The sequence below is a fragment of the Eurosta solidaginis genome, chromosome 4, assembly GCF_040869045.1.
Source record: "Eurosta solidaginis isolate ZX-2024a chromosome 4, ASM4086904v1, whole genome shotgun sequence".
NCBI classification, from domain to species: Eukaryota; Metazoa; Arthropoda; class Insecta; order Diptera; family Tephritidae; genus Eurosta; species Eurosta solidaginis.
The window spans coordinates 237,188,878-237,202,960 of record NC_090322.1 but is presented as its reverse complement, the minus strand read 5'-3'; the positions used below and the strand labels follow the sequence as shown (position 1 = coordinate 237,202,960).

At 34.2% G+C, this 14,083-nt stretch overlaps 1 protein-coding gene across 43 annotated transcripts in view; it reads left to right on the top strand.

Moving 5' to 3' along the window:
- The window catches only part of LOC137251101 (uncharacterized), a 641,551-nt gene that overhangs the window by 523,356 nt on the left and 104,112 nt on the right, over positions 1–14,083 (top strand). The window lies entirely within an intron of this gene.

The following is a 14,083-nucleotide window of genomic DNA, read 5'->3' as shown; positions in this document are numbered from 1 at the left end:
ATCAAGGGATCTGTTGTGCTTCTTCTCTTTAATATTTCTTAAAATTACTTTACATCCGCATTCGTAATTTGGAATTTCTAAAATTGCACATTCGCAACATCTCAAAAACTTTCGTATGCAATGCATGCACAAAATAATCAACTTTTATGCCACGACCGTGTAGAAATCTTACTTAAGCTCATAATCATTTTAGCTACATATGTACATACATGCTTGGTTGAATTGAAACACAGATACCCACACAAATGCATGAGCACATATGTTTATGTATGTGTATGCGCAAGTTTGTGCAACAAGATAAATGCGAATCCCATTAAACACGCAGTAAAGGTCAAAGTGTATTCAACTCCCAAAGGAGGGATTTCGTAATTTTCAAATTAAAGTTTTAAGCTGAGATCGCTTCGGTGTCACGTGTTCTTGCGCAGGTTAACTGAAAGGCGACGGAAGGTGATAAATATTTATTTACATATATACGCTTGGTTAATTCTCAGATATTTGAATGTATATAATGAATTTTAACTATTTTGGAAGATATTCGAGTTTCTTTGACCAGAGGAGTAGAATATAGAACAAAAAAGGTTGAAAATAGGGGACACAATTTAGATGGCTAAGTATAATACATATATTTAAGTAATAAAAATAAAACACAAACATTTTAAGCACTTTCTTTATATAAAAGAACAAAAATCAGCAAAAAATGTGTCCTTATATAAACACATATTCCTGCTAAACTTTGATTTATAAATTTTGACATAGAAATTGCAAAAATTTGTTGAAAGGAAGTGCTTAAAAATTTTTTATTCTATTTTTATTTTCTACTTTTCTTACATTTCGGTGTCTTAACCTATCTGTTAAGATTTACTCTTATAGCTCAATGAGAACTTACATAAAAATCAATCCCGAAATTCCCTCCGTTCCGTATGATTTTTCTAAATATCTCATCCTGTGCGCCCCTAGCGAAACTTTTTGTATTGTGTCATCAGCTGTCATCGACCTCTGAATTAAGCTCTAAATTTTTAGCCTCTATCTCATCGAGAAGTTACTTAAAACCCGGTTTCAAATTTCCGAATTATTATCTAATTATTTCGATCCGTGCACGGCCTAACGAAATTTTTGTCTCCTTTTGTTCCTTTGTAACGGTGTCTTAACCTGTCTCAGAGGTTTCGTGTTTGTAGCTCAATGAAAAGTGACTTTAAAAGCGATCCCAAAACACCAAATTTCCAAATTCTTATCTAAATATTTCTATCCGTGCGCCACCTAACGGATTTTTAAGCTAATGCATAGATTTTATCGCGGGCTTGGCGACTAAATCAAAAAAAAACCGTAACGGATATTTGTCAAAAAAGATCCGAAAAGGCTCGAAAAGGTTCGTAAAGGTTCGGTGTTAGCAACAGGCCAAATACATAAAATTGGATCTCTATCATTTACACGGTTACCAAATTGAGAATGTGTTAGTAAACACGAACGCGTAGCGAGCACGAAAGCAAAATCAATTATTTATTTAGTTTGATTTCAATGCTTGAACGGTGAACACGTGTCACACACACTCTTTGGTACTCTGTTTTAAGCGCGCGTGCGACACTTCCTCTCCGTACGAGCATCGAAATCAAACTAAAAGAGCTGTCGTTGATTCTCACGAAGTAGCCATTGTGCTATCGCTTATCGTATACCTATATGGTCGCTTACAAGCCAACCTAATAAAACCGCACTGCGTTTTTTTAGCGCACGCAAACAACCGGCATTTTTGTCCTAACCCAAATAAGCATGCGTTGCGACAATGTAAAGCATGTGTGCAAACGTCAAATCTAAATGTCACGCAGAACAAAAATTGGAAATCGAGTTAGGTTTTCACGCAGCAAATTCAATTTGAGATGCTCTCATACAAGTTGTATATGCATGAGACATTTTTGACAGAAAAAGACTTGCGTGCGTTTATATTAGGTTGGCTTGTTAGCAGGTGCTAAGCTCACGCCCACCCCGGATCATAAAGTTAAAGGTAAAGTTAAAGTTAAAGTGAGTGTTAAAGTTAAAGCGAAAGTTAAAGTTAAAGTTAAAGTGAAAGTTAAAGTTAAAGTTAAAGTTAAAGTTGAAGTTAAAGTTAAAGTTAAAGTTAAAGTTAAAGTTGAAGTTAAATATAAAGTTAAAGTTAAAGTGAATGTTAAAGTTAAAGCGAAAGTTAAAGTTAAAGTTAAAAACAAAGTTAAAGTGAAAGTTAAAGTTAAAGTTAAAGTTAAAGTTAAAGTCAAAGTTAAAGTTAAAGTTCAGGTTAAAGCTAAAGTTAAACTTAAAGTTAAAGTTAAAGTTAAAGTTAAGGTTAAAGTTAAAATTAAAGTTGAAGTTAAAGTTAGAGTTAAAGTTAAAGTAAAAGTTAAAATTAAAGTTAAAGTAAAAGTTAAAGTTAAAGTTAAAGTGAATGTGAAAGTGAATGTTAAAGTTAAAGCGAAAGTTAATGTTAAAGTTAAAAATAAAGTTAAAGTTAAAGTTGAAGTTAAAGTTAAAGTTAAAGTTAAAGTAAAAGATAAAGATAAAGTTAAAGTTAAAGTGAATGTTAAAGTTAAAGCGAAAATTAAAGTTAAAGTTAAAAATAAAGTTAAAGTTAAAGTTGAAATGAAGGTTAAAGTTAAAGTCAAAGTTAAAGTTAAAGTTAAAGTTAAAGTTAAAGTTAAAGTTAAAGTTAAGGTTAAAGTTAAAGTCAAAGTTAAAGTTATAGTTAAAGTTAAAGTTAAATTTTAAGTTAAAGTTACAGTTAAAGTTAAAGTTAAAGTTAAATTGAATGTTAAAGTTAAAGTTAAAAATAAACTTAAAGTAGACCCAAACTGGTGTTCCCTTTATAATAAAAGTATTTCAGAAAAAATACGTACAGGCTTTTGTTTTTAAGAACAATAAAAATAAAAAGAAATAAAAGTTCGGCTCTGTAATTTTAGTATGGCTCATCCAAATGAAACGATTTTTTTCACACCAGATCCTTCATGTTTCAACAGAAAGCGTTGTGTCAAATTTCAAAGCAATTTCTCAATTGGATCAAACTTTATGGCGACAAAACAAGTACAAGTTTATTATGGAAAACTACAAGTATAGTACTATGAGACTTGGTTATGATTTGGTGATGACAAGTTTCTAGTATTAGTAACAAAAATGCCCCCAAGGTTTCAAATCCAGATATTTAAGAGAATCGATTGGTAAAAAGTTCGTTCATGTTTTTCCTTAAAAAATAAAAGTCCGGAACTAACTCGTTTTCGAACTTATAAAATAAAAGCCCAGATTTTAAATTTTTTTGGTGTCATGGAAAAAATACGGTAAAATAAAAAGGATGCATGATTTGTCATGAAACTGCGATGTGTATCCCCGGATCCCATAAACTTTCACCTACGATAATTTTTTTACCCGGACTTCTCCGACTTAATACACAAAAATAACTACTAAAATGGGTCATTAGTTCTAAGCTAGAAGATTAGAAAAGAAAATTAAAAATTAATGATTATAAATTCAAAGGCTGAGATTAAATATTTTGGAATAAAAATTAAATAGAGGTTCAAGATTGAAAATTAAATATTAATGATCAAAGTTTAAATTTTAGATAAAAAAATAAAAAAAATCTAAACGTTTAAGATTGAACCTTAAACATAAAATAATTATCTTCTATACTTAACAGCCCCACGCTTGGATCCACGAGCAATTAAGATTGAATAACAAAGATAAAATATTAAATCTTAGGGATTAAAATAATATTAAATTCTATACCAAATATTTGACCGTAATGATTAAAATTACAGATTAAATATTTTATGATACGTGTCTAATATCGGAGCTCAAAGATTGAAGACTGTTAATTAAGCGTTATGTGTGAAGTGCTATAAATATTAAAGATTCACGATTATAGATTATATATCAACAAAAACAAATTTAAGGAAAACAAGTAAGGAAGGCTAAGTTCGGGTGTAACCGAATATTACATACTCAGCTGAGAGCTTTGGAGACAAAATAAGGGAAAATCACCATGTAGAAAAATGAACCTACTGTAACCCTGGAATGTGTTTGTATGTCATGTGTATCAAATGAAAGGTGTTAATGATTATTTCAAAAGGGAGTGATCCTTAGTTCCTTTTTGAGATATCGCCATAATTGTGGACCAGGGGTGACTCTTGAATGCGTTTGTACGATATGGGCATCAAATTAAAGGTATTAATGAAGGTTTTAAAAGGAAATGGCCCTTAGTTGTTTATGTGAAGGCGTTTTCGAGATATCGACCAAAATGTGGACCAGGGTGACCCAGAACATCATCTGTCGGGTACCGCTAATTTATTTATATATGTAATACCACGAACAGTATTCCTGCCATGATTCCAAGGGCCTTTCATTTCGCCATTCAGAACTTTTTCCTTTTCTTCTAATTAATATGGTAGGTGTCACACCCATATTACAAAGTTTTTTCTAGAGTTATATTTTGCGTCAATAAACCAATCAAATTACCATGTTTCATTACTTTTCTCATATTTGGTATAGAATTATGGCATTTTTTCATTTTTCGCAATTTTCGATATCGAAAAAGTGGGCGTGCTCATGGTCGGATTTCGGCCATTTTTTATACCAAGATAAAAAGAGTTCAGGTAAGTACGTGAAGTAAGTTCAGTAAAGATATATCGATTTTAGCTCAAGTTATCGTGTTAGCGGCCGAGCGGAAGGACAGACGGTCGACTGTGTATAAAAACTGGGCGTGGCTTCAACCGATTTCGCCCATTTTCACAGAAAACAGTTACCGTCATAGAATCTATGCCCCTACCAATATTCACAAGGATTGGTAAATTTTTGGTCGACTTATGGCAATAAAAGTATTCTAGGTAAATTAAATGAAAAAGGGCGGAGCCACGCCCATTTTGAAAATGTCTTTTATTTTTGTATTTTTTGCACCATATCATTACTGGAGTTGAAGGTTGACATAATTTATTTATATACTGTAAAGGTATTAAATTTTTTGTTAAAATTTGACTTAAAAAAAATTTTCTTTAGAATGTGGGCGTGTTCGTCATCCCATTTTGCTAATTTTTATTTAGCACACATATAGGAACAGCAGTAACGTTCCCGCCAAACTTCTTCTTCAACGACTGCCAAATTACAGCTTGCAAAACTTTTAAATTACCTTCTTTTAAAGGTGGACGATGCCACTCCCATTGTCCAAAATTTTACTAATTTTCTGTTCTTCGTTATAAGGTCAACCTACCTACCAAGTTTCATCGCTTTATCCATCTTTTGTAATGAATTATCGCACTTTTTCGGTTTTCGAAATTTTCGATATCGAAAAAGTGGCCGTGGTTATAGTCCGGTTTCGTTCATTTTAAATAACTATCTGAGATGAGTGCCCAGGAACCTATTTACCAAATTTCATCAAGATACCTCAAAAGGTACTCAAGTTATCGTGTTTATGGACGGACGGACATGGCTAAATAAATTTTTTTTCGCCCAGATCATTTTGATATATAGAAGTCGATATCTATTTCGATTAGTTTATGCCGTTACGGATTACCGTTATGCGAGCAAAGTTAATATACTCTGTGAGCTCTGCTCAGTTGAGTATAAAAATATATTATTTAATATTAAAGAATAAAGGTAGAAGAGGAAAGTTTGAAATATCAATAATTTATATTAGGGATTAAGAATTGAAATTAGTAACTTAGCAAAATATCAAAAATCAAAGATTAACGATTAAAACTTGAGTATCAACTATTTAAAATTAAGAAATAATAAGTATTTATAAAAGCATAAAAATTGAAGAAAAAAGGTTGAAACATCAATAATTATTATTAATGGTTAAGAATCGCAGTCAGTAACTTATATAAAATGTTAAAGATTAATGATTAAAAATTTAATAACAACGATTAAAAATTCAGGAATGAAAATTTATTATTAAATATTAAAAAATGAAGGTTGAAGAAAAAACTTTTGAAAATCAGTAATTAATATTAAGGATTTAGAATTAAAATCAGTAACATAAATAAGGCTATATATTTAAAACCAACAATTTGAGTTAGAGGATAGGAGATTAAATGCTTCGTATTAAGATTAGTTGCTGATGATACCATATAAAAATATAAAAATTCGTTGGGTGGAGACTATAAATATTGACAAGATTAAAAAATAAGAACTTAAGATTACAGGTTTTGTAATTAAAGGTTAGAAATAAAAGATAAACGTTTATAAGGTTAAGATAAATTATTTAAGTCTACAGATTTTATATTAGGAATTTAGTATTAAATATTAAAAGCTATGAGCAGATTATAGTTGGATATTAAATATTTAAGACTTAAATATAGAAACTAAATATTAAAAAACACAAGGTCACAAATTAATTGTTTAAACTAAACGATAAAAATTAATTACACAATTACTGATTATTGATTTGAGATCATATTTAAAAATATATCAAATATTTCAGACTAATTACTTATGACTAAAAATTTAAAAATAAGAGAATAAATAATATTAATTAATGACTAAATATATAAATTAGAGTTTGAGGATTAAACTATTAGAGGATCAAGATTAAAGTCTACGAATTTAGAGTAGTTGTCGATAACAAGATATAAAAATTCATTAAAGATTAGAGATAGTCACAAAACTAAAAAAATAAGAATTATAAGACTAAAGGTGACGGGTCAAAATGAAAAATTATTACAGGGTAAAAACCAATTATTTAAGTCTAGAGGTTGAACGTTGAACTAAAGATGATTTGAAATCAGACTACAGTTAGGAGTTCAAATATGTAAGCCTGAAAGTTTAAACAAAAATATTAAAAAACACAAATTATTTATAAATGATTGAAGATTGCAGACTATGGATTGAAATTTAAAGCTTTAGTTAGAGAAGCGATTAAATAATAGTGAATAAAAATTAAACAAAAAGAACAAAAGAATAAGGTATATTGGTTAATGAATAAACACCTTTTTTTTGGTTTAAAGATAAATTATTGAACTCTTGCACAATATTGTGAAAAAAAAGTTTTTTTTTTATACAAATCACTAAAAACATGGCCCGATAACTCTACAATATTTTTGAAAAGCCACTAACTCAGTGGATTATCTAAACACTTCACAAATTTTATATGATTAAACGATTTGACCGGTATGGCGACACTTTTCACAACATATAAATATGCTTTAAGAAAAAATTGTATATTTAAGATCAAGGCCGAGCTTCTCTTCCAATTTGCGTCGTGCTACTTTTAACTTTCCTTACAAATTTGCGGGACGGGACCTACATATATGTTTTATGCTGAGAAGCTTTTCATGGCTTTGGCAATGACTCGCACCTACACATACTAATATATTCGGAAGATAAAACAACAAGGCCATGAACACGCATTCTCTTTCTCAGCTAAATGCACATAATCGTGAGTCGACTAAACACATTTTAATAATTGCAATGATAGGAACTAAATCGCATGGGAACAATGACATGGGATGTACACAAATAAAGAGTGTGTCAAAGGCAGTGGCAAAGAGTTTACAAATTCATTCGATATGGCCATCGTAAAAAACGTCAGGCCTAGAGATCAAACTCAACATTTTTAAAGGTTCTGTTAAGTCTTGTGGCAGGTTTCTCTAGGCAGTTTCGTCAGGGTTCACAGAAACTACTACAATTACAAATTAAGCAGGCCTAGGTCTCTGTAGGTCTCTGTACAATAGAATCTGAAGTGATCTTTTAACTTTTATATGACTTTGATACATAATGATAAATTTTAATAAAAATAAAAATTTATGTTTGTTTGTTTTAATGGTGTGTTCAATTTATACTTATTATTAAGAATTCATGAGCTTAACACCGGCTTATAATAATTGAATACTCAATTATTATGTTGTTCTAAGAGAAACTGAAAAGAAGGAAAGAAACATTCACTGGCATATTGCGATGGTACCATTTCGAAAACCACCACGTAATCATCATCAGACAATTTCGTGGTGTTATCAAAGGTTTCACCGAGATTCGGACCGCAAATCACACTGTGAAACTGCATTTGCCTTAACCACTAGCCTATCCTGCTTGTATTTGTTAGTTAGAAAAACATAATAATTGAATATTCAATTATTATAAGCCATGCCTTTCATGAATGGGGCTGAACAATAATCTTATCCCGTTCGTAATCTCCAAATAATCGGATGTATAAGATAAGAAATATATATTGAACAGATGTATATACCTAAACGATTTTTAAGATAAATGTAAAATAAAAAATGGCCCCCCTTATGTGAACGATCGGTTGTATGGGATATATATTATATATAGCTCCGATCGAAATTATTTTTACATGAAATCTTCTATGGTATATTATAATATATATCACCAAGTTTCACGTTTTTATATTGGAAACTAAGGGAGAAATGACCAAAAATCTTTCTATCTGAACGATCGGTTGTATGGGATAGGTATATACTATATATATATAGATCCGATCAAAGTGATTTTTTCAGGAAATCTTCTATGATATATTAGAATAAATATCACCAAGTTTAACGTTTTTATATTGGAAATTAAGGGAGAAATGGCTAAAAATCTTTCTATCTGAAAGATCGGTTGTATGGGATATATATTATATATAGCTCCGATCGAAAAGATTTTTTCATGAAATTTTCTATGATATTTTGGAATAAATATCACCAAGTTTAACGTTTTTATATTGGAAATTAAGGGAGAAATTGACAAAAATGTTTCTATCTGAACGATCGGTTGTATGGGATATATACTATATATAGCTCCGATCAAAGTGATTTTTTCATAAAATCTTCTATGATATATTTAAATATGTATCACCGAGTTTCACGTTTATACTTTCTAAATTGCGGCAGGAATGACCAAAATCGTCATATCTGAACAATCGGTTGTATGGGAGATATATATTAGAGTGGTCCGATCCTACCGGATCCGACAAATGTCTAATATAATACAAAAATACATCCTTGTGCCAAATTTCATTGAGATATCTCAAAATTTGAGGGACTAGTTTGCGTTCAAACAGACAGACGGATGGACAGACGGCGATTGCTATATCAACTCAGTTCGTTGCTGTTGTTGTTGTTGTTGTAGCGATAAGGTTGCTCCCCGAAGGCTTTGGGGAGTGTTATCGATGTGATGGTCCTTTGCCGGATACAAATCCGGTACGCTCCGGTACCATAGCACCATTAAGGTGCTAGCCCGACCATCTCGGGAACGATTTATGTGGCCACATTAAACCTTCAGGCCAATCCCTCCCTCCCTACCCCCAAGTTCCATGAGGAGCTTGGGGTCGCTAGAGCCTCGTCTGTTAGAGAAACAGGACTCGCCGCGTAAAGGTGAGGTTGACAATTGGGTTTGGAGAAGCTATATATTGCGCGGGCAACCTGAAAGGTTGCGCTACACAGCCCCTTGAATCTGGTATTTTAGTCGCCTCTTACGACAGGCATACCTACCGCGGGTATATTCAGATCCCCTAACCCGCTGGGGTCTTAAAATTCCTCAGTTCGTCGCCCTGATCAATTCGGTATACTTAATGGTGGGTCTGTCTTCTATATTTCTCAACGTTACAAACATCGGGCCAAAGTTAATATACCATTTCATGGTCATGAAAGGTATAATAATATTGAAACACCCTTTGGATATAAATTTTCATTTTGCCCCCCACATAACAAAGTGTTTACATATTTGGCTAAAGTTTGATTAAAAGTATTATCTGTCATGTCGCTTATCTGCTGACTAATTAAATTTAATCCCCACAGACTCAATTTTCTATTAATTTTAATTAGTTGAATGCTTTTTTTTTGCTTACCTAAGGCACCTTTTTCATTCAATTATAGCGAAAGTTAATGACTCGTTTCTATCTATTTACTTCTTTTCGACTACAAAACTCATTCAAGTTCAAAAACCTTTTGTATAAACTAAACCTACTCCGTTTTTTGTTGTTTTTGTTGCAACAAAAGCCATTCCTGTAGTGTTATGAAAGGCCAAGGACCACGAACCTTTCGCAAAATGTAATCACAATTCGAGGTAACAGTTGAACTGGGTCGCAGAAAACTTGATATATTTGCCCAGATGGCGGATTTGCTTTATAACATAAGTCCTAACCTAACCTAACATTAGTCCTGGTACTCTTGGTAGGGAAAAAGTCACCAAGGAGAGCTTTGCTTCTAATTAGCGTCATACTCTTTTTAATTTTTTCTACAAATTGGCAGGAAGGGGCCTTTTTGTTATGCCGACTACGAAAGCCGGTTTTCAAAACCATTGCCGAGGGGTGACTCTGTTTAGACAAAAAAATTTTTTATGGTATTTTGATGTACCTTGTTCTGCAACTTGAGCACAGAACCTTCTGTAGGAATGGTAACCACGCCGGCGAGCATTTTTCTAGATGAATTTATTGAACGGCCAGTTCAATTTAACCGAATAAGATCTTTCTTGCAAAAAATGCGATTAATCTAGGCCGTATCTTGGATGAGTAGCAAAATAATATGCGACTATAGCCAGTTTTGATCTCTCTATAGGATTGAAGTGATTTTTTTTTTGCGCATATCTAACAGTGAGACCGATTGCACTTGTTTATGCCAGAACGGGCATTTTTGGACTGATCCTCTTTGTACTCTTACGGATACTGTGGGACAGATCCTTTTTCTACTCTCTTTTAGCCCCTTACGGGTATTGTTCGACAGATCCCCTTCCTACCCCTAATGATACTGTCAGAGAGATTTTCTTTGTTTGCCTAAGGGTTTTGTACTGTAAGAGCCTCGCACGCACAGTTTGGCAATATTCCGGGATATTAGTCCGTTTTGGGTTTTGAGTTCCACAACTCGAACTTGGTTATCCGATCCAGTGTGTAAAGTGATTACCCGCCCCAAACGCCATTCGTTCGGGGGTAGTAAATCATCCTTTATCACGAGTAAATCTCCAAATTTAATACTGCCAATCATCAATTACCATTTGAACCGCTTGTGAAGCTCCTTGAGGTATTCGTTCTTCCATTGTGTACTGAACTGGTGGGTAAGCACTTTTAGTTTCTGCCATTTATTGACCTGTGGTTAGGACTCGAAGGATGTTCGACTCTGGTGATTAGATCGTCTCAGTCTATCACGAAATAGATGCGATTGTGGCTTGAAGTTGAGTGTTTGGCACTGTAACACATTTCAACCTAACCTAAATTTTTGGCAGAGTTACGTTGCCTTATTTTTACTCTTACCTACTGTACACCGTTTGAATTCATCAAGGCAACTAAAAAAAATCATTGATATCTAAGCTAAAGTGCGAGTGGTTTATTCAAAATTTGATTACAACAACAACAAGTAAAGAAGGCTAAGTTCGGGTGTAACCGAACATTACATACTCACCTGCCAAATTACTGCTTGCAAAACTATGAAATTGCCTTCATTAAAAAATGGGCGGCATCACGCCCATTGTCCAGCATTTTACCAATTTTCTATTCTGCATCTTAAGGTCAACCCACCTACCAAGTTTCATCGCTTTATCCGTCTTAGGTAATGAATTATCGCACTTTTTCGGTTTTTCGAAATTTTCGATATCGAAAATATGGGCGTGGTTATAGTCCGACTTCGTTCATTTTATATAGCGATCTGAGATGAGAGCACAGGAATTTACATACCAAATTTCATTAAGATACGTCAAAATTTAGTCAAGTTATCGTGTTTACGGACAGACGGAAGGACATGGCTAAATGAATTTCCTTTTTCGCCCAGATCATTTTGATATACAGAAGTCTATATCTATCTCAATTAGTTTATGCCGTTACGGAGTATCGTTATGCGAACAAAATTAATATACTCTGTGAGCTCTGCTCAGCTGAGTATAAAAATCTGCTGTAGTGCTACACCAGTTTATGCCTTTTTCGTAAGAATATTTCATAAGTTGGTTGCGAACTATAAACGCGTGCCAAGTCTATGGCACGAAGGAAAAATTGTACAGCTTTTCATCAATAATTTGTAGTCTTCCCATCATGTATGTACTAGAGGTTTACGCCGATCACTTTATCAGTGGCGGCGGCGTAGGCTCTATTATATACCGTCGGCGGAGGCGTGGGCGGCGTGGGCGGCGCGCCGGCGTACGCCGGTGTTCTTACTTTAAAAAGCTTGATCTTTCTATTTAAAAAAATAATACTTAGGAAAGGTTTTATTTGTATGTATATGAGGAAATCAACGTTTTGGCCATTTCGGAAAGATCAGGGGTTTTTGCCTTAAAAACTGGCAGATCGTTCAAAAATTTTCAGGAGTAGCTCTTTGCGGAGGGATTGTCCCTCGTTCACTTACTCCAGGGAAGCTTTGAACCTAACCCCGGTCTTTGGAATTGGTACTGCTGCGTCTGCTGAAAAGAAATAGAGATCCATAAAATGGTCACACTTTTGTCTGTATATCTCGTGCAAAGCTTAGTTTCACCTGGGGTTAACTCCTAATAATCGTTGCGAACACAATTTCTTTAAATCATTTGTGGCTCCTTGCCGGTCACGCACAAAGGCGACTTACGGTTGTTATTAACAGTCTATTAATACTCATGACTCTCGTGGCACAGGGCGCATCCAGTTTTTCGGGGTACAATTCCCGATGATTAAGAGCTACAATTCCCTATGTGCGAACAATAGCAATCCCAACCACCAGTCGCTACCACGCCTCCTGGCCCTTACACCATATACCAGCACAGAAGCTATAGGACTACGACTTCTAACTCATATGTACCGTCGTCGACGTCACTTTCCTAAAAGCTCTAGGTGTAGTTCCGAAGACTTTCTAACTGATGTTGAAATATTAGGGAGTGCCTATTTGGCCAAGGATGCCGCCCTCGAAATCATAAGCATTCTAAGTGGATGTCATTGCGTAACTCACTGGTGAAAATCGTATAATCCTCCGCGCATCTACATAATTAAAATTTTACAAGGACTCTGCATAAATTTTTTAAAATGTAGACCAAAGTTTACAGGCGTTTGTGTTCACATTGATTTCAATAGTCTTCGTTAAATCAAAACGATAATTTGGAAAGGATGACCGCGTAGCTTCAGTTTTCAGACTAGTTCAACTGTCCACTACGTTCGGGTAGTAGCACACACGGTCATTAGTTCGACTGTCTTGGGAAAGCTTTTGCTTCACCACTTTCAGTGTTCTTGCGAAGGACAAAGCCTCACCTGGTAAATACATATATGTGCCTACGTATTCACATTTGTCAAAGGAGCCGTAACGCGTAGGTTATATATAAACTTGGTTGGTAGGCTATAAACAATGTGATTCACTCCAAGGGACTAGTTGCGGATAGGGCCGCCAACCTTAGGAAATATCAAACCGGGAGACTTGGGTGTCGAAGGATGAAGTGCGAAAATCAAAATTAACATTTCAGACGCTATTGTATAGTTTCGCAAATAAACAACAGGTGTTTAAATGTAAGCCCGAGTGATTTTTCAAACCCTTCTCAATGTATTTTTTTTTTTTAATCGGCACCTTTTTTGGGTAATTTGCTTTTTTAACAACTTTATTATACAATAGCCGGCGGCCACCGTGGTGTGATGGTAGCGTGCTCCGCCTATCACACCGTATGCCCTGGGTTCAACTCCCGGGCAAAGCAACATCAAAATTTTAGAAATAAGATTTTTCAATTAGAAGAAAATTTTTCTAAGCGGGGTCGCCCCTCGGCAGTGTCTGGCAAGCGCTCCGATTGTATTTCTGCCATGAAAAGCTCTCAGTGAAAACTCATCTGCCTTGCAGATGCCGTTCGGAGTCGGCATAAAACATGTAGGTCCCGTCCGGCCAATTTGTAGGGAAAAATCAAGAGGAGCACGACACAAATTGGAAGAGAAGCTCGGCCTTAGATCTCTTCGGAGGTTATCGCGCCTTACATTTATTTTTTTTTTATTTATTATACAACTTTTCTTTTAGTGTTTTGTTTTAATAACTTGATGAATTGGGTGATGCAAAGTCCGTGTTAAGCTGACATCGAAGGCGCCTGTTTTTTTTTTAATAACTTATGAACAGCTAGGAGTTAAATTTCGAATAAGTGACAGTGATGCGCATCCGTTGATACCATTTCGACCATACCCGACCAATTTTCGACATGAACAATAAATGGTCTCAACCGT